This window comes from Palaemon carinicauda, chromosome 31 (assembly GCF_036898095.1).
Source record: "Palaemon carinicauda isolate YSFRI2023 chromosome 31, ASM3689809v2, whole genome shotgun sequence".
Taxonomy (NCBI): Eukaryota; Metazoa; Arthropoda; class Malacostraca; order Decapoda; family Palaemonidae; genus Palaemon; species Palaemon carinicauda.
The window spans coordinates 11,114,719-11,135,898 of NC_090755.1; positions in this window are offsets into that span (position 1 = coordinate 11,114,719).

Here is a 21,180-nt window from a genome sequence, read left to right on the forward strand (position 1 = left end):
TATACTATTATTTACAAATAAATAGAGATAATATTCCTAAGATCATTGTAGTATAACAGTTCCAGTAGCTGAGGCTTCCCTCGCGAATCTTTTTATATCCCTGTTTTCCTTTTGCGCCCCTAGGTGGCGCACATGCCGCTTGCCCGCTAGATTTGACCTGTACTAACTCATTATTCCACATCCCCCCCCAGTTTTTCAGCTGAGAACCTATTCTGTGACATAGTCCTTCAGGTACTCGGGGGATCATCTGCATCTGCATGGTCTGGTGTTGCCTTGAGAGGGTGTTGTGCTTTGTGTTATGGGCGATTTTGAGCTGGGTTTTTCTCTGGTTGGTAACTCGGTTGGCTTGCATTTTGAAGCGTCGGGGACAGACTTGATTATGGTGGGCGACCTGACAGGTGTCTGACCTTCGGCTTTGGGTGGTGTCTCCGTGGGGTTCCCTTCTTGCTGTGTGCCTGGTGGTGTGGGTCTTTCGTGTGGTGTACGACGGTTGCCGTGCACGGGAGTTATGTGCTCTCTTATCGGGTGCATGTGTCTGTGCAGAGCTGGCGAGAGTTGATGGTCCAACCTTTGATAGTCCTTGTATATGGCGAAGGAATTGGCGATTGCGCAGTGTTGATCGCCCGGACCCGTCTACTTTGACTAAGTATTGGTTATGTTTTGTTTCCACAACGATACCTGTTCTGTCCTATCGCCCCCTGGCATTACCTGCCTGATTCTGCAGCAGGACCCGGTCTCCTGGTTTCAGAGGCGGCAGCTGTCGGGTGTTGAGTGTCGGTTTGTCTACCTGCTTGGCGAATCGGTAGCGCAGGGCTTCGTCTTGGCGTTCCCATGTGTCCCGCCATATTGAGTGGACTGCTGGATTGGAGAAGACCTGTGTCCCAGTCGCCACAGGTAGAAGATCCTTGAGGTTTTTTCCAAATATGATCTAGGATGGTGACATGCCGGTTTCCTGGTCTGGTGTGTTCCTGTATTGGAGTAGGCCTCCTGCTACAGCTTCACTTTCTAGGCTGCTGTACGTATCGGTGTGTGATATCAGGAGGTGTTTCATGGTCTTGACTGCTGCCTCCGCCCGCCCATTTGACTGGGGGAGGTACACAGATGAGAGATGGTGTCTGACTCCCCAGCGCCGTAGTACGCTCTGGGTCTCCTTTGCAAAGAATTCAGGTCCCCCGTCGGTGCTTAGTTCCTGAGGCACTCCGAAGGTAGCGGAGTAGTGCAGGATAGTTTTGCTGAAACCCCTGGCCCCTGCACCCGATGTCACAATGTAGGGCCAACCGCTGAATATGTCGACGATGACCAGGTAGCCAGTGCCTTTAATTTCAAAGAAACCCACTGCAATGGCCTGAAATGGTTGGGTTGGGACGCTCGGTTGTGTCGGCGGCATGCGTGGTTGTGGGAGTGACATCCCCAACATGCTTGGCAATTGTTCCTTGTGTTTTCCTTGTGTTTTCGATGTCCTTGGCAAGTTCTGGCCATAACATGGAACCCTGAGCTCTGTTTTGCATTTTGTTTGTTCCTTGGTGGGCCGCGTGTAGGGCTCTCAATATCTCACCCCGTAGTGCCGAGGGTATCAAGACACTTTCATCCATCATGATGACGCTATCCACTGTCGACAGCCTGTCCCGGTACTGCCAATATGGTTGTAGCTCTTCAATTAGTTTGTCCCTTGTAGATGGAAACCCATTTTCAATGAATGGTATCAGACTTTGCAGGCAGGGGTCCACAGCGGTGCTTCCTTTGACTCTTTCCCATGTCACAGCTCTAATTGAGTCCGTTGTCGACCTTACTACTGCTATCACAGCAGCTTCCATGTCGTCTAGGTGGTTGAGTGTCGAGGGAATGGCATTTAAAGCAGTTATCACCTCCAATGTGTTTGGCTGTGTATTGGATGAAGGGTTCCTTGATGTGGCGTCTGCTGCGGGTATGTCCTTTTCCGGCACGTGAGTGATTCGGTATCTCCACCTTAGTGTTCGCTGCTGGAGTCGGAAGAGCCTTGGGTTCGTGATGGTGTCTAGTTCTTTGTCCCCTAGAATTTTCATGAGTGGCTTGTGGTCTGTTGCTATTATCAAGTCTTTGCACCCCATGGTGAAGAATCGACTGTCCTCGAGTGCTCGTGCTACGGCCAGGGCTTCCCCCTCAATTGGTGCATACCACTTTTCTGCGTCCTTGAGAAATCGCGATCCTGTAGGGTGGTCTTCCAGCCATCTGGACAACTTCCTGGTGTGAAGGCCTCCCATGTACAGTGTTTCTGACGAAGCCAATACCCGATTCCGACTTTTAACCAATCTGGGTTAAGGCATGTTGGCTTGTCTGGGTTGAAGATCTCGACCCCCTTCTCGATTTCGCGTATAATTTCTGCCTTCGACCTCGAATGCGTTCTCGAGTTCCGGGCCCCACTGGAAGCGTACCTTTGGGCTGAGTAGGGGCCTGAACGGTTCCATTAAGTCAGTTGTTCTGCCATAGTGTGATACCTGGTTTACTAGTCCGAACCATGCCCAAATGTCTATGATGTTCTTTGGTCTTGGGAACATTGCAATTGCGTTCAGGTATTTTGGTAAGGGTTTTACATCCGTTTCTCCAACCTGGAATCCTGCAAAGTCCACCTCTGTAGATGAGAATTGGAACTTGGCTGGGTTGAGAACGACGCCGTTCCTTCCAACGAGTTCCAAGTTATTTATGACGCGCCGCCAGTGTTCTTGTAAGTTTGAGTCCCGCAGTAGGGTGTCACCGACGCATTTTGTCTTTCTTGGGACGTCCGCAATAATCGCATCATATCGTTGTGTGTACGCGCCCTGCGATGCGAGAAAGCCAATGGGTGCGCGACGGTAGCGGAATCATCCCTGCTCAGTGAGGAAAGTTGTCTTGTGTCTGCTGTTCGCGAATATCAATGGAGTGAAATCAGTTCCAAGCGTCAGTGACCGTTTTGTATGCACTACTATGAGATTCAGGGCCTCTGTAACACGGTTTTTTGGACTTTGCTCCTTATCAAAGCATCGGATGTAGCTGAAAGTTGACATACGTATATTTTACAACCACACAAATTTTGTCTGCATTATCAATAACCTAAACCCGATAGTTTTAATTTTTATAGAGTAAAAATTATCTAGTCGACGCCATGGCCAGTGATAACGAGCCAAGAGTCGAAAACATTCATTACGTAAGCAATGTAAACACCTTTTGACAAAATTTTGCCCCGCCCATCCACCAGACACCCATTCACCTTCTTCCATCGGCTCTGAAACCTTTAACAGTCAAGAATGGCTAACAGGATTTGGAATTGCCCCCGTGGTTGCAAAACTGCATTTGCCTTACGACTTGCAACTTTATACAGTCAATAGAAAGCCCGTGGCCATATTTACTATAGCCTGAATAAGTAATTATTCAGTTTCTAGTTTAAATCCAATGTTTATGGTCTGATTTGTATTTAGCGTAACATGATTATAATACTTGTAATGTCATTCAGGCTTTTGAACATTTCCATTAACTATTCACTATGCCACCAAAAAAAAAAAAAAAGAGAGAGAGAGAGAGAGAGAGAGAGAGAGAGAGAGAGAGAGAGAGAGAGAGAGAGAGAGAGAGAGAGAGAGAGAGAGATTGTTTGTATGTAAACAGTCTTTATATAACTATTTTTGTTAAAATAAGATTTTTGTGCTAAAATCTCCATCAGACCAACGGATCATCCGATATCATTTTTTTTTCTTCTTCTTAGGCCGTACGACCGTGTTGGCTATGTTTTGGGCATGACTGCATTTTGTAAATAAATCATGAATAGTTTTAGGAGTTTTATTTGTACATCTCATGGGAATTTATAGAAGTAAAGTGAACATAATTCATTTATCTTTTAAAATAGTTACTACATGTAGCCAAACAAATAGTAGTAAAGATGATAATGCAATGAAGGCAATGATACCATACTTTATCTTTAGCTTCAACATCGGCAATAACATACCCAGTTGCCATAATTTGTCAGCTTAATGAAATAACCTATCATCTAATGTTAAACTTAATTTCTGAGGAGGCCATGGCTTATTGCACAGTGAAAAAAACATGCCAAAGACTTTATGAATGGCGGAACGATACATAAATGTGGGTGGGGTATCTGTGCTAGCGTAGTAATACTACTGTAGCAGTAGTGCTGCAACAGTAGTATACATGAATTAAACGTTTAGGCCAACGGCTGGGATCCTTGAGGATCATTTAGCACTTCTTACAACTACTCGAGAATTGAGTTTTTATAGCCAGAATTTAAATTTTATAATACAACAATGCCCATGATAGCCTTCAGTGTTATCCTGAATTATAAAGAGGCCAAAGTGGGTGGAGCCTCATGAAGTCATCATTCTGACGATAATTATTGGTGAAGGTTTAAAGCCAAAATACGGTACTGGCTTTTTTTTTCAGTAAATATGTAGGTAGATAGACAATAAATAAAAATTGCTTGACATTGGATATAGCAGTCATCAAATCAAGCTTGTCTACTACGTTTTTGAAAATTACCAACTATTCCCTACACCTTGTCAATCTGATTGTGACCTATAAAGTAGACTATAATTTTTTTAGGAAACTTATTTTGGGAATTAGACTAATAATCTAAGTGTTTTTGTATTTATTAACATATTTTGTTGATTTTTTCATTATGACAATTATCAGTGGAGAGGTTTCAGAGTTCATAAAGGTGTACTGCTTTGCTTTTATTTAAACTTTTGTGTCATTGTTGGCAGAGGTATAGCCTTCGTTACTTATAGCCAATCATCGATCGAGAAAGAGGGAAGAAATGCCGTCATAGGTTACGTAACGAGTGTGTTCGAAATCTTTTCTCAGAGTAAGTTGGCCCGTCTTCAAAAAACGTCACTTTTACATTATAGGTACCAAATTTATTCAACCTACGTAATGCAGAATATAGTCAAAATTTATGTGTAATATAATGTGCATTCTGAAGAAGCGTTATATTTATGAAATTCATAGATAAAAAATTATTGCGAAAAAACCGTGTTACAGAGGCCCTGAATCTCATAGTAGGAGGTACTGCTCTGGCTTGCTTTATGGGTGGGATGGTGTGATGTGTTTCTCGAATGTAATGTCAATTTAGGGGCTTCCACAGTGCGGCGTGGTGTGCCATCTCGTTTTTGTGTGAGAACCATGTTGTGTAGCCAGGTCACTGGTGTGTTGGGTGGTACGGGTTCAATCACACCCAGTGCTACGTCTCTTTCCAGTAGGGCCGCCACCTCTTTTTGCTAGTGTACTGGTATGTTTGGGGGTCTCTTTGTCACCGTTGGTTCTGCCTAAGGGTCGATGATCCGTATCTCCATGGGTGGTCCGGTTATTGTTGGCAGTGGCTGGTGTGGACACGTGTTAAAGGTTGAAGATGCATATCGTTCCAGTAGCCCCACTTTCATGTTTTTGGTGAACTCTGCTGACGGTTTGAACGGCAGGTTGGCTGGTTGCCGGGAGGTGGAGTGCAGCGTGGGGATCCGCACTCTGCGAGCGAGTTGTTGCTGTGGGACTTCCCTTCATTTAGGCATACTGCGACCCTGCCTGTGGCACCAATCCTGGGGAAATCATGGTCAATGATGCCAAGCTTCGTCATAGCTGCTTGGCTGATGTAAAACTTGTTGTCGGTGTCTGTGACATGCACCGTGGCAGTTGTTGTGATGTGCGCGCCTTGCTCATTCTTGCCTGATAGTATGAGGTGTATGGAGCCGAGCACATTGATTTCCTGGTTGTTGGCTGCGAAGATGCATCTGTTAGCTGGCTTGAGGTGTTGCTGTTGTAGACCCATATTCAGTAAGATTGGCAGCCCCATCAGGCACATCTGAGCCCCGGAGTCAGCGACCGCCATAATGGATGAGGATTTGTTTGGCATCTTTTTGTTGTAAGCAGCAGGGTTCACCGATATGCGGATGGGTATCATTGGGTGAGGTAAAACTTTGTTTGAGGAGTTCATCCCTACGCATATACTCTGTTGTTGTCCGCTTCTGTGTCCTCTTCTTGTGCGCGATAGAATAACGCCCCTGCTTCAGTACCTGCCGATAATTGTCTCGGCTTCCGTTGTCGTTGGACATTTTCCCTCCAGCATACTAGGCACAAATTAAACTCCTTTACTTTGTCTCTCACTTTTCCGAACTTTGGAGTGAGGCGTCCGCACTGGCAACGAAACTGATGTCTTGAGGTGTCTTGTTCGTAGCCCTTTTTCGGTGTGGTTGAGGGGGGTGTGTTCGTTGTCATTTTTGCTTGTTTCCTGTACCTGCTGGCTGATACTGATGGGTTTGCACTTAACATGGCCCGGCTAGCTGTTTTCTTGCTGTCGATGAGTGTTACCGTTTCGCTTAGTGTCTTATCGACCTCGGGTTCCCAACACATTTGTTTTGATTTCTTCATCTGCGAGTCCGTTTACCAGGATCAACTTCACAATCTCCTTTGTGTAGTCACATGTAATAGTCTCTGTGCAGGTGTTGGACTTGCAGGCGCTGGTGACAATCCACTGACACACATTGGCCACCCCGCGCACCCTTACCACATATTGCCTTACAGGTTCACCAGGGGCCTGAGTGGTTTGTAGTAGTGTCGTCCTCCATACGCTTAAGGCCACACTCAGTACTGCCAGACGTTTTATTGCCACTAGTACGTCCACCTCGGTCTTTGTAGCGATGGCGGGGTCCTCTATGAATAGGGCGGCTTCAAGTTCTGGTTTACGACATGCGAGCAGGTGAGCTGTTGTCTGGTTAGGTGCAAAAGACGTTCCATCGCGAAACATTTCCCACCGCCTTGTGAAAGCGGCCCAGTCATCTTCGCCGACACCTTATTTCAGTAATGGGCGGTTCATTTTGGGGGGTTTCTGGCGTGACGAGTTGTCGTCATGCTTGTTATTCTGATGTAATTGCATCAGTGCTATGCACGCTGTCATATCATCCGCCTGCTTCACCTCCGTGCACCCAGGAGCCTCACACCTCAATGACGTGGCCATGTCTGTATGCCCTGCATTCTTGTCTACAATATTTCTTCAAACATGGTCAACAAGACATTCGTGGAGTTGATGACTTTATTTGAGGTACATGCTACGAATGTTTGAAGCTGAAAAAATAAATGTACGTAATTACACACTTGTAATGGTTATAAAATAAAATATACTACCATATCTGTGATAGGCCATCCTGCTACATACATATATATACATATAAATATGACCTTCCTGTGGCATGCATGGATATGGGATATGCAGTGTCATATATATTAATCTAGGTATGTACACTGATGCATGCTTATATTTACTGCCAGACCTGCATAAAATTACTCATTGGAAGAACTGTAAAATGTGCCCATGATTGGCCTATCCAATTGTGTGACTCTCATCAGGCTGCTGTGTAGCTTGCAATATAAATAAAACATAATGCCCCCTCTGGGATCATAATAATGATGCACCATCTCATGCTATTACTTGCAAATAAATCAAGATAATATTTACTATTACAAATAAATCAAGATAATGTAGTATAACAGTTCCGGTAGCTGAGGCTTCCCTCGCGAATCTGTTTATATCCCCGTTTTCCTTTTGCGCCCCTAGATGGTGCACATGCCGCTTGCCCGCCAGATTTGACCTGTCCTAACTCATTATTCCACACTTGGCAGCAGATTAAAATCTTGAGAGTCATGCTCAAGTCTTTCCAGCAGGGTCCATGCTGTCAACATACATTGCTGGAGTGAAAGGAATTCCATCAACTAGAGATCTAGGAATTAATCCAGTATGATGCTGAATGAATAAGTTCCAATAGTAGCAACTCTAAGGAGTCTGCAATTCTTGCGTGGTGCCAAAGCACTGATCCTAGGATGTCGTTCCTCTCCTGAAGAAAGCTATGGTTTCCTCTTCAAGGTCATTAAACTTTTGAATGTGTCAATAACTTGACAAAAGCAGATTCCGTCTCTGAATTCTCTGCATCCGCTGATTCAAATTTGGGTGTTGGGTCGACGATGTCCCAAGATAACTCCTCTCACATGAGAAGGGGTCTCAACTGTACCTCAGGAAAATCCTTCTCAGTGTATTTGCATACTAGACTGAGAATGGAAATGGGTGAAACAATATAGATGCATGGATAAAAGTTTAAACATTTTACTTCTCAGAGGTCAATGTGCTTCAGCTTCTGAAGGGCGAACGGAAGTGTGTGGCACTGAATGTGAAGGCCTTTTGTCGAAGATCATGCACACTTGATATGGCGTCCCAATGATCGTAAGAGTGTTTCTGGGAATTCACCTGCTCTTCCAACATGAGGATGAGGATGTGTGGAAAAGCTCCATGTTGTTAACCAATCTCAAAGTGTAAGAAGATCTCAATGCATGTAAGGATCTCTATGCATAGAGTTCTCGATGCGTCGGTACAGAACATTGAGAATAAACATGACATGCCTTGTGGCTTGAACGCCACTATAAGTTAAAGCGTAGGCAAAAGGAGCTTGGAGACAGAGTGCGTAGAGCCCATGCTAGTGGAAATGTGTCTTGTGGTGACTAGTCAGCTGGAAACAGGTTGTAAGTTCTGTGAAAATATTGTCTGCCGATGTCATCCCTTTCATGCTGGTTGCGTAAACGGAGAGTTAGTTGATTTGGCGCTCTACCATAATTGTTTTGCTGGGCTGTAGGCTCTGTCAAATTCTGAAGAATGAAGGGAACGAAGGCAGCATCCCTCATCCTGATCAAGGGAACGCGAGCTCGGTCTTACTGGTAGCAGGTGGGTGAACAACTGCACACCGATACACCTCCTTAGGGGTTGCGTACATTCCTATTATGGTGCGTACCATATTCGAGCACGCGGGGGGAGATCATTCGACCATTCGACAGTGACCTCTTTTTCGAGAGAGTAGCATTTCCAGGTATGGTTAAGGGCACTGCATTTGATATGAGAGACAGATAGTAGGGGCAGTGTGTACCGATACTTCGTCCCACTATGGGATATTTCTTGGCATGGATTGCTTTTTTCTCTCTCCTGTAGAAAGAAAGATATTGGTCAATTTCCCAGTAAGAGGGTGGGTAGAAAAGCAGCACCCTTTATCCCCACCAACGGTGATGTGCTCAGTCCTGTACGAAACCAAAACATGCAAGCCATTTCTGGGCTCGAACCTGTGCCGCCCAGTGAATAAGCTCCATTTAAGCACTTATTCTTAGGTAATTTACTGCTAAATATACCAGAGAAAAAATGTAAAGGAGTGCTAGGTTAACTAGCTCGCTCACCTATTGGTGTCGGTATAAAATTGGGCGTATAATCCAGAGGTCCCGCACTATTTAGATTAATCCACGACAGAGAACCCCAATAGAGGAGAGCCGTTCAACCTCACTCGGTACTACTACAATGCATCCGCTCAGAACACAACTCCGTTTAGCACGACTTGTGCAGTAACCCGCATTTTTCTAGTGCTCTCAATTTTTGGATATTTTCTAGTGAATTATGGCTTCTTCGTCGGTTTCCCAGGAGACACCGTCCAAGTTAAGTACCAAGCTGGGTTTTACTGTGTTTTGAGCAACCTAGATCGTTTAATATTTATATTATAGGAGTTTATTCTCTTCGTTCATACCGATCTTGCTTGATTTCACTACAGTTGGTACTCCTGTTTTTGAGAGCTTTTAATTTTCACTTGCGGTGTTACTATGTGTATTATTTTTATTATCAAATATTATTTGTTATTGTGAATATTCATTATTTAGCGTTTAGAATCCTCGTGGTTCAATTTTTGGGCCGATATCATTTACGTATCGCTATGGCTGCCGACCGTGCTAAGGCGGCAATGTTATTTTAGCCATCAGGTGTGTCTTTTGCGATTTAATTATTTATGTTGCATGCCTTGCCCAAAAATTTTCTATGTGTTTATTCATATATTTAACGCTATTATTATTATTATAATGAATATTTGTGCCATTACTCCGTTTGATCTGTCTGGTTGGGGATCGTCAGTTGGTAGCCCTGCTGCCTCGTATCACGTGATCCTCCCCCACGCTCCCCCTCTAGCTAGGTGGGAGGCTAGGCTTCTCCCCCCTCCACTAAGGGACCGTTGCCTTCCCTCCTTTTAGAGGGGGTAGTTAAGTGTTTATGGACTTTGTCCTCCGGGTGGCCCGGCGGTTTAGTCTCTGTCTAGTCTGGTTGGCCACCGGTCTACAGAGTTGGATCCCGGTGTACCCTATTTTATATTCACTTTTCATTCTGGCTTATGTTATACGAAACCCTCCGGGTTCGATTGGCAGTTCTTAGTTACAGTTCCGCCCCCCTATTATTTTATAACATTTCCTATGATGATTATATATGACAGATCACTACCCCGGAGTCCCTAAAGGAATTGGTATTGAATATACCTTTATTTCCCGGCCCGGGGTCTACCCCACCCCGGGAAATCAGACACTATGTGTCTTAATTCCTTGTTTTTGCATCCTTTTTTATGCTCCCGGCTTGACCGGAATGGATGGCTATACTTTAGTTTCAAGTTAGACTTATGTTTAGGCCCGGGACCCCCGGTCCCGCCCCTATGTAAGAATATTATAGTTAAGCTCTAACCTTGCGTTAGACCTATGTTAGGCCCGGGTCCGGAACCCGCCCCTAAAAAAAAAAAAAAAAAAAAAAAAAAAAAAAAAAAAAAATTATTTTATTTTTTACAGTCTAATCTTGTGTTAGACCTATGTTAGGCCCTACTTAAAAGAATAGTACAATTAAGCTCTATTCTTGTGTTAGACCTATGTTAGGCCACTTATAGAATAGTACAGTTAAGCTCTAATCTTGTGTTAGACCTATGTTAGGCCCGGGTCCTCCAGACCCGCCCCTAATTAAGAGAATTACAGTTTCTCATATACTATTCTTTTTACAGATGGTGCATTGTCTGACGCCGGCCTGTGCAGCTGTTCTGCACCAGCCTTGTGGCCACTCCGTCTGCCGATCTCACGCCCCTTGTGGGGTTCAACTGGAAGACGTTGTGGTATGGCACCCGGATAACTGTGTGATTTGCTTCGACCTCATCACTACCCTTGGATCTGACTCGGTGAGTCCCGTTGGCTATATTGCCTTCTTATTTTATTTACTATTAGTAAGATAGCTATGGTCTTGAAGGACCATTGGGAGTTTCCCTTTTATAATTCCCACTATTATTTCAGGCATCCCCGGAGCAAAAGTCTGCGGCTCGGGCCACACTGAAGGTGTGGGTTGGTGGTTTTGCCCGGAATGTAAAGTCTAAGCGGCCGTACGTCCTATCTGAGGACTACTGCACCATGGTTTACCCCAACGCCAAGTCTTCAGCTGCTGTGGCTAGGCATGTGGCAGCTCCCATCATTGCCCACATTGATGCCACTATAACGGGTCTCATCGACCCAGAGCAAGATCCATCGGACGCCCCCGGAGGTCTGGAGGACAATGTTGCCTCCATGAACCTGGACGTCGAACCAATGTTGCTAGACGAGCCGGATACAGGTAGGGTGGTAAGTGAGGCAGGTGTGTCCGGCGCTGAGATTCCTATCCTCAGCCCCGCTCTTTTTTCTTCTTCTGATCGCTCTTCCTTTCTTGGATTTTCTGGGGACCGTGATTCGTCTCAACGTTCATACCCGGTTCCCCCTAAGGATAAGTCTACTTCAAGGACCTTACCCAAAGCTCGCAAGCCTCACAAGACTTCTCATGGCTCTAAACATGGTACGAACCCGTCTTCAAAGACCTCTGGTTCCTCCTCTAAGTCTCACGACCCGGGAGTTCCTTCCGCCCCTCCTGCTGCTAGCCCGGGCCTTTCCGAATCAGCTATGCTTCGCATCGTGTCGGAGATGCAGGAAAAGTTGGTTTCGGAGATGCAGTCGAGGATGGACACGATGTTCTCTAACTTCGGTCAGAGAATTGGGGCTTTAGAGCAAGGAGCTCCGGAGAGAGTCCAAAGCTCTCTCATACCGGATGCCTCTAAGCTCCCGCCGTTTGCCAAGAACAACCCCTGGCGGATGGCTCTTCATTCCCCGTTCTCAGACGGAATGTTGACTCTGGAGGGCCTTGGCACTCGCCCTCTAGAGGACTTTGAATTCTTTCCTCCGGGTCTGGCATTTCCATTTCATGGTTATGCCAGACTTACCGAGGAAGCTTTAGTCCGATTAGACAAGGTCCCCAAAGAGACGGTCATCTTCCCGAAGGAGCAAGCCCAATCTGTTTGGGCCAGATTTTTGAATGACATCGGCTGCACTAACACCATGCTGACGCCTCATAAAAGCTCCTTTACGATGTTCTTAATGGACAAGACCACCTTGACTCCATGCGTCAATAAGGTGGCAGAGCTTGCCTTTCAATATGCTCTGGAGGAGAAGCCCTTGCCTCCCATCCGAGAGGTGGATCCAATCTCCCTCCTTCTTCCCTCAGGTATTGAGTGTTGGGACAATGTCCATACCACCTTTACCTCCGGCAAGCTTGCAGCAGACTGTGCCTCAGTCTTGTTTAGTGAGAAGCTTCCCCGTCTCCCGGAATCTCTCATTAAACAGGAATATGATTCCCGCCTACGTGTGGGCCGTACTCTAAACCTGGCCACATCCACGGAGTCGATAGCCTTGACTTACGATACGGAGAGTATTTTTAAGTCTCTCAACAAGGCTACGCTACAGTCGTTATATTATGACTTATATGACTTTGCTACTGCTAAACGCAGATGTCGCAAGCATGTTCTAGCTGAGGCGACGATTAGGCATGAACCTAATAAACTCATCCGGTCCTCCTGTTGGGGTTCAAATCTCTTCCCCGAGGATCTCGTAGAGGAAGTCTTGGCGGAGGCCACTAGGGTTAATCAGAGCCTTAAAGCCCGTTGGGGTTTGACCCCTAAACGCAAGTATGACCCCGCAAATTATCAAGCCCGGGGTAGGAAGAAGCTTAGACCATATACCTCCACCCAGTTCAGGCAACAACAGAGTGCTTCATCCAACTTCCGGCTGCCTCTTCCTCCATCTTCTGTTGCCCCTGCACAGCCTTCCACCTCTCGGGCTCCTTCGGATGACTATGTCACCGTTCTGCTACCTAAGAGCCAGCTTTCTGGTGCCTCCGCCACTTCCCCTGCCTTTAACCAGTCCTACGAGGCTCATAGCTCTTCCCAGAGTTATGGTAGAGGTAGAGGCTACCACCGTGGCTCTAACCAGAACAAAGGCAGGGGAAGAGCCTTTCGCAGAGGAAAGAACTTCCGAGGCGGACGTGGAGGCAACTCCTCAAACCAATACTGAGGTGCAGCAGGTAGGGGGGAGGCTCTATGCCTTCCGCAACAAATGGAGGTTCAGTCCCTGGGCGTTCAGTATCATCTCCAAGGGACTAGGGTGGAGTTGGATTCAAGGACCTCCTCCTCCGAACAAATTTCGTCAACATTCCACTCCGGACCTGGTCGAATTTGTCCAGGATCTTTTACAAAAGAATGCCATACAAGAAACGAAACATCTGAAGTTTCAAGGTCGGCTGTTCAGTGTCCCGAAGAAGGATTCAGACAAGAGAAGAGTGATTCTAGATCTATCCCTTCTCAACTTGTCCATTCAATGCGACAAGTTTCGAATGCTTACCGTCTCGCAGGTGCGGACCTTACTTCCCCGTGGGGCCGTCACCACCTCTATCGATCTTACAGACGCCTACTATCACGTCCCGATAGCGAGACACTTCCGTCCGTACCTAGGCTTTCGCTTAGGGGACAAAAGTTACTCCTTCAAGGTGATGCCTTTCGGGCTCAACATTGCCCCAAGGATCTTCACAAAGCTAGCAGAAGTCGCTGTTCAGGAACTCAGGAATCAAGGGATTCAAGTAGTAGCCTATCTGGACGACTGGCTCATTTGGTCAGACACCTCCCAAAATTGCCTAAAAGCCACTCACAAAGTCATCCATTATCTTCAATCTCTAGGCTTCCAGATCAACTTCAAGAAGTCCCGTCTTCTTCCAAAATCGAAGTTCCAATGGCTCGGCCTGCAATGGGATCTTATATCTCATACTCTGTGTCTTCCCAGACCCAAGAGGTTAGAGATTGCAAGAAACACCAAACGCTTTCTCAAAGACAAAGTAAGTTCCAGACGACTTCAAGAGAAGATTCTGGGGTCCCTTCAGTTTGCCTCAGTGACGGATCTTCTTCTGAAGGCAAAATTGAAAGATATCAATCGTGTCTGGCGTTCGAGGGCGAACCGGAAGCTCCGGGACAGGAAAGTCCGCCTTCCTCCCATTCTACGGGAAAGACTTCTTCCTTGGACAAGAGCAAACAGTCTGTCAAAGTCAGTTCCCCTTCGATTTCCGCCCCCGGAATTAATCATTCACACAGACGCATCCCTATCAGGTTGGGGCGGCTATTCTCAGCTCAAGAAAGTTCAAGGTCTTTGGACTCCCTTGTTCCGCCATTTTCACATCAATGTGCTAGAGGCCATGGCAGTTCTTCTAACCCTGAAACGTCTCGCTCTTCCCAAGAAACAACACCTTCGTCTGGTCCTCGACAGCGAAGTGGTGGTCCGCTGCCTCAACAGAGGCGGGTCAAAGTCAGGGCCTCTGAACCATGTTCTAGTAGCCATATTCTCCCTAGCAGCCTCGAACCGTTGGCATCTTTCAGCTGTCCACCTGGCGGGAGTCCGGAATGTAGTGGCAGACGCCCTGTCCCGGACCTCCCCTCTAGAATCGGAATGGTCACTCGATCTAAAGTCATTTCGGTGGATTCTCTCTCAGGTTCCCGGTCTCCAAGTGGACCTCTTCGCCACGGAATCCAACCACAAATTGAGAGTATATGTGGCTCCCAATCTAGACCCTCAGGCTTACGCCACAGACGCCATGTCACAGAATTGGGACAACTGGGAAAAGATTTATCTCTTTCCCCCGGTGAATCTTTTGCTGAAAGTTCTAGACAAACTGAGATCCTTCAAGGGACAAGTAGCCTTGGTCGCACCCAACTGGCCCAAGAGCAACTGGTATCCTCTCCTGCGGGAGTTGAGACTATACCCTCACCCGATACCCAATCCGGTTCTGTCTCAGATAGTACAAACACGCGTTGTGTACGCTTTCTCAAACATTCAGAGCGCCCTAACTTTATGGACTTTATGAAGTTTGCGGCTATGCATGGTGCCAATATTGATCCTCAAAACACCTTGTTCCTAGAATCAGATAAACGGGATTCCACCATCCGTCAGTATGACTCTGCAGTTAAAAAGTTGGCAAAATTTTTAATAGACTCAAACGTGAACTGTATGAACTTGAACCTTACAGTCACTTTCTTTAGATCTTTATTAGAATCAGGTCTGGCAGCCAATACTATTACCACTATTAAATCGGCTCTGAAAAAGATCTTCCTAGTGGGTTTTAACATAGACTTAACCGACTCTTTGTTAGCTTCAATTCCGAAAGCTTGTGCCAGACTGAAACCGGTTACTCGTCCTACCCCGGTGACCTGGTTCCTTAATGACGTACTCAAATTGGCTTCTGATACCATTAACAGTTCTTGTGATTACATGCCCCTTCTCAGGAAAACACTTTTCCTAGTGAGCTTGGCTTCCGGGGCAAGAATTTCTGAATTGGCAGCCTTGTCGAGAGACCCGGGTCATATTGACTTTCTGCCTTCAGGGGAGGTCCTTCTTTCTCCTAACAAATTCTTTTTGGCTAAGAATGAAGACCCTCAAAACAGATGGACCTCCTGGAAAATTGTTCCCCTCACGCAAGATCCGTCGCTGTGCCCTGCCACTACTCTTAGGTCTTATCTATCCCGGACCTCCTCCAACTCCTCGGGGCCTCTATTCGTTAGAGAACAAGGCGGTACCATTACTATTAAAGGGATCAGGCAACAAATTTTGTATTTTATTAAACAAGCTAACCCTGACTCTTTTCCTCTTGCACATGATATCAGGGCGGTTGCCACCTCGGTGAACTTCTTTCACCACATGAATTTTACAGACCTTTCCAGGTATACAGGGTGGAAATCACCGTCAGTGTTCAAGAAACACTACCTTAAACATTTGGAAGCCCTAAAATTTTCTACAGTAGCCGCAGGGAGCGTAGTTACTCCCGAGTAACTCACAGGTTAATGCCTTGACTCTTTATCTCTCCCTCTTACCTGCCTCATTTATACCCTATTGTATTCGTTGGTCTCGCACCTGAATACTGTTATTATATTTGTAAAATTTATGCTCCTGAGTATCTGTATACAGTATATTATCACTCACGGCATTATTATACCTACCTTATTGGATTTATGTTCATATTTAAGATACCCTTATAATTGTTTTTTGGTACTCATCTCTGATTAAAGCATCCTGTATTTCTCTTACGCTTATGTTTTTTCCTTTATTTTGCAAGTTTGGTGACATTTTTCTCTTGTATAGATTCACTGGGCGGCACAGGTTCGAGCCCAGAAAAGGGATTTTGACGTAGGAAAAATCTATTTCTGGGCGAAGGACCTGTGCCGCCCAGTGAACCCTCCCAGCTCCTCTCCCTTGGAGTCCCCAAACTTTGGGTGCTAAGGAGTTGGGTTCTGAGCGGATGCATTGTAGTAGTACCGAGTGAGGTTGAACGGCTCTCCTCTATTGGGGTTCTCTGTCGTGGATTAATCTAAATAGTGCGGGACCTCTGGATTATACGCCCAATTTTATACCGACACCAATAGGTGAGCGAGCTAGTTAACCTAGCACTCCTTTACATTTTTTCTCTGGTATATTTAGCAGTAAATTACCTAAGAATAAGTGCTTAAATGGAGCTTATTCACTGGGCGGCACAGGTCCTTCGCCCAGAAATAGATTTTTCCTACGTCAAAATCCCTTTATTAATTCTCCCAGTGGGAAAATTTCTATCGCGCACATTTCACACCACCCCCTCTCCTCGGTACAAGAATGTTGCAGGTACCATTCACCAAGACACTTGCACTATCCTCCCACTAGTACACAGGTGCGACTGGTTGGCGTCAAGCATACATGACTCCAATTGTCCTGAACTTCTTTGATTGTCTTCTACTTGCTCTTCCTCTAGAAGTCACAGTGAAGAATCTGATGAGGATTAGGCAAAGGAGGAGGAACATGAAGTTTTCTTTCTATGGGGTCAAGCAGGCTAAGGATGATGCTCCCACAGGAAGGAGAGACCACTGGGGATTTTAGAAGAGAGAGCACTACCAGACTATAGGCACTTAGTACCCCTCTGGAGTCATGAAGAAGAAGAAGGGCAGCGCTCCTCCCCCATAACATTCGTAGGCAGCAAAATATCCTTCCTTCGATGAAGTACAGTGATGTCTACGGAATGCAATCTTTCTTAGGTTCATGTTAGTGTCATCATTGTAAGGTCACAATAGGGAGGGAATGAACATCAACAAACATGCCACCCACCAGGAACAAGTATGTGGATTTTGGTAGGTTACTCAGTAGACTGGTACACAGCTACAGTTTAACAGGAAAAAAACTACAGTGTACCCTTGTTTTCTAAAAGAAAAGAAAAAGTTTAAAATGGCCCGATATGATGAAACCTCAAAGTGCATTTATACTGTCTGGCCAGTTGGGTGGGGAGGACTTAACTGCCACCCTCCTGCCAACTAACACCAACTCGACTTCAACAGCTGTTTCCAGCTTCACTGAAATCGTACTCCTATTAAAGGGCAATGGTTTGTATTCAGTAATTTTGTATTGTTTCAATCATGTTGGAGTAATGACCATAGCAGTTATGACACCAGATAATTAATAATAATTCATTTCAATAATCATCTATAGTTGCAACACAGAACAGAAACCAAAAACATTGAAATTGTATGGACAATCTAAAAAATATAACTTATGCTAACTAACCAATATGCATATTTCTTGAAAACTATTTAAAATATAATCTCCTGAATTAGTTGCGGTCATAAAGTACCACATTTTCCCCGCGGTAGGGAGTGGCAGGACCACTATCAACGCATCACAGGTATACACAAACATCATCTTTACAACCTATATGGAATGATGCAGGTACAGTAGTGTCAGATTGCCCATCTAATCAATTTCTGCGTGAGGTATGATGTTTCACATATCAGAAACATTAGTGATTGGAAGTTCCACCGTTTTAATTTTCAACTGTCACCTGGTCTTCCATGTTTAGCTCAATTCTGTTTCTGAAAAAAAAAGAATAATGAGGTATGAGAAAAGTATACTTGATACAATTTTAATTATTTATCTACAGTGGTAGCTGGTAGTTAAAAGGGCTGGGGGTTGCTGGTTCAGATAAAGTATAGGCATTGTTTTCATATTGTTTAAAATGTAACAAACACATAAAAGTAAAATTTATGCATAAACTAAATAAAACCCTAAGAAACTAAAGGATTTTTTTTTTATTTACCAATCACCAATTGCTACAGTTCTGGAGAGACCTGCCTCTAACGACTTGGGGAATAAAGTAACTACAGTAGTTACTATTCATATATTTACATTGCACGTAAGTGATTTTGCATATTATGGATTCTTAAGGATTAAATAAAATGCATAATGTTACAGTAGTTTAAAAAATATCAGACCAATTATTCGTAAGGGTTAGGGCTACACTAGGCAGGTTCCAACTCACAAGCCAGTTTCAGTGCACTCTGGGAATCTAATATAAACAATTATATATTTAATATTGAAACCTACTAAATATCACTGTTCATTTGAGTTATTTAATGAAAACTAAATACCACAAATATGGTTTCTGATCCAATTTTGAGTCCTGTATCCATAATATATACATCTCCCCATTCTCTAGTAGTAGTAGCTCAGAAGCTTCAGGGCCGAGGAATAGCATTCACAACATCACTTTCAATGTTTAGATTTTACTTTCTTTCATGTAATTTTCTCCTCTACATTTGATTGTAATTTATTCTTTTTCTTTATAAATTTCACAGAATAGAAATGTTCTCACTATTTTTCTTCGTCTTAGTCTTGTAAGAATATATCATCTAACATTTATAGTAAACTTCTGTAGTAAACTACATTCTACAATTGCCCAACATTCCAAAGGAAAGAACACACAGACCTATAAACAATTAAACATCGTTATTTGTTAAATCTTGTGATAAAACTACTGGCTTTTGCTAAAATCCTTACTTATAAAGAAGTTAGTTGTTATAACTTAATGACAAGTTAGAAATCTACCCTTTAGTTCACTGTAAAATTGCATCAATGTAAGTTTAGTCACAAAACTTGATCAAGACAGTTTACATCTGTCAGGAGAGAAAGGTGTACAGTAGTTAATATAAGCCACCTTTTAAACCACATATCTATTATGCTTTCCTAACAAAAATTTCATTAAATCAATAAAAGATAGATGTCACCATGATACTAACCTGTCCGTTAACTTAAAACAGTGGCATTGTATTGTAAAATGATAGTATATGATCAAAATACTGAGGAGAAGAGGCCTCAGATAACTTTGAGGACAAGCTGAATTATGAAGTCAGGGTCAGGCTTGACTCGGATGATGAGAAGCCCTAATTCATTGACCTGGGTGATGAGAAAAGAGAATGCTAAACTACTAGATATAAAAGCATCACATAATTAAAGTGAAAAACTTATGAATTATCAATGAGTTTTTTGTCACAGACAAAGGAAAATGAGACTTTGAACAGGTGTTACAATAAAATGCATTACTGAATAAGGAAGTAGATATTTCAAATGAATGTGTAAAGATACACAGTGACCACCAAATGTTTGAGTGACAACAGTTACCAGAAATCGAAAAGGCAGTCGGTATGTTATCAGTGGAAAGACAGTTTACAGGGCCTTATTAAATAATGGAAAAAGAATATACAGTATAGTAAAGGAAGAAGTAAACCAAATGAGAAATGTTATTTTTCAATATTAAACTTACCCGATAATCATGTAGCTGTCAACTCCGTTGCCCGACAGAATTCTACGGGAGGGATACGCCAGCTATCACTATACTAGAAGGGGGTGTACTCACCAGCGCCACCTGTGGCCAGGTACTGCAGTACTTCTTGTTGACACCACCTCACTTTTTCCTCTGTCGTGCTTCCGGCAAGACATTCATGGGATACGCTTATGATCTTGGAGTATTGTTCACGGCTTTTGGTGAAGTATTTCTCTCAGATTTCGGCTGTCACTATACTGGAAAACTTCTATATTAGCTTAGATAGCTTTTATTTAGATTATTGGTTAACGATCTTTTTGCTTGATTTGGAATCCCCCTTGGCTAACTCTTTGATTCAAGATGTCTGACATTTCACAAGCCCCACCCCATAGACGATGTAGGTCTTGTAATAGGCGTATTCCGAAGGCCTCGGTAGATCCTCACACCGCTTGTTCTGACTTTAGGGAAAGACCCTGTCAGTTGGAAGATCGATGTGAGGAATGCGCCGGACTTTCGGAACTTGAATTTGTCCGATTCTTGAAATATTCAACCAAGTTAGAGAGAGAGAGAGTTAGGAGGAGTTCTTCTCGCTCTTCACTTTTTTCCTCACCTCATGATCCCCTACCTTTTCCTCCCCCTGTAGTGGCTACCCCCGAACCTACTATTTGCCCTCAACCTGATATGTCTGTTGTTTTGCGTGCCATTCAGGCTTTAGGTGACAAAGTGGAATCGGTGGTTAGTGATCATAAGTCTCTTATGGCCGAAGTCAAGGAACTTAAGGTCAAAAGTGCAGTGGGAGGTAATAGTGCCAGTGCTGTGACAAGTGCTAGTGTCAGTGCAGTGCCAAGTGCTAGTGTCAGTGTCAGTGTGGTGCGTGAGGGTACTTCTGTGCGTGCCAGTCGTCCTCCCAGTCCAGGACCTCTTGCAAACTCCCAAGCCCAGGGGAGAAGCAATGTCGAAGGGCAAAAGGGTTCGGCAGGCCTTGATCGGCGCACAGAAGTATCCTCGGTGGTTGCGGGCGTGTCTTACAAAGACCGTCACTCCCACCCGCAGACGATTGAGCCCGTCTTTTACTCGTCTGCTGAAGAATTGACAGGGAGAAAACGCTGGACTCAGGTCTCAAGACCTCTCAAACGCAAAGTCCAGACCTCAAGAGCTCAACCTGGTTGCAGTCATTGGATTAGCTCTGACTCTCCGCAGTCATCAGGTGACTGCACTCCTCCTAAGAGGGGTAAGGTGATGCCGCAACAGACCTCATCTTCTGTTAAGGCTTTGCCTCAGCAGACCTTAGCGTCTGTCGACCCCAAGTTGACTGTGCTGCATGCAGTCACAGCTTGCAGTCTTAATGCGTGAGTGTCAGGCTGAGAAGGTTACGCCTCCTCCTGCGTTCGCTCCGCCTAACC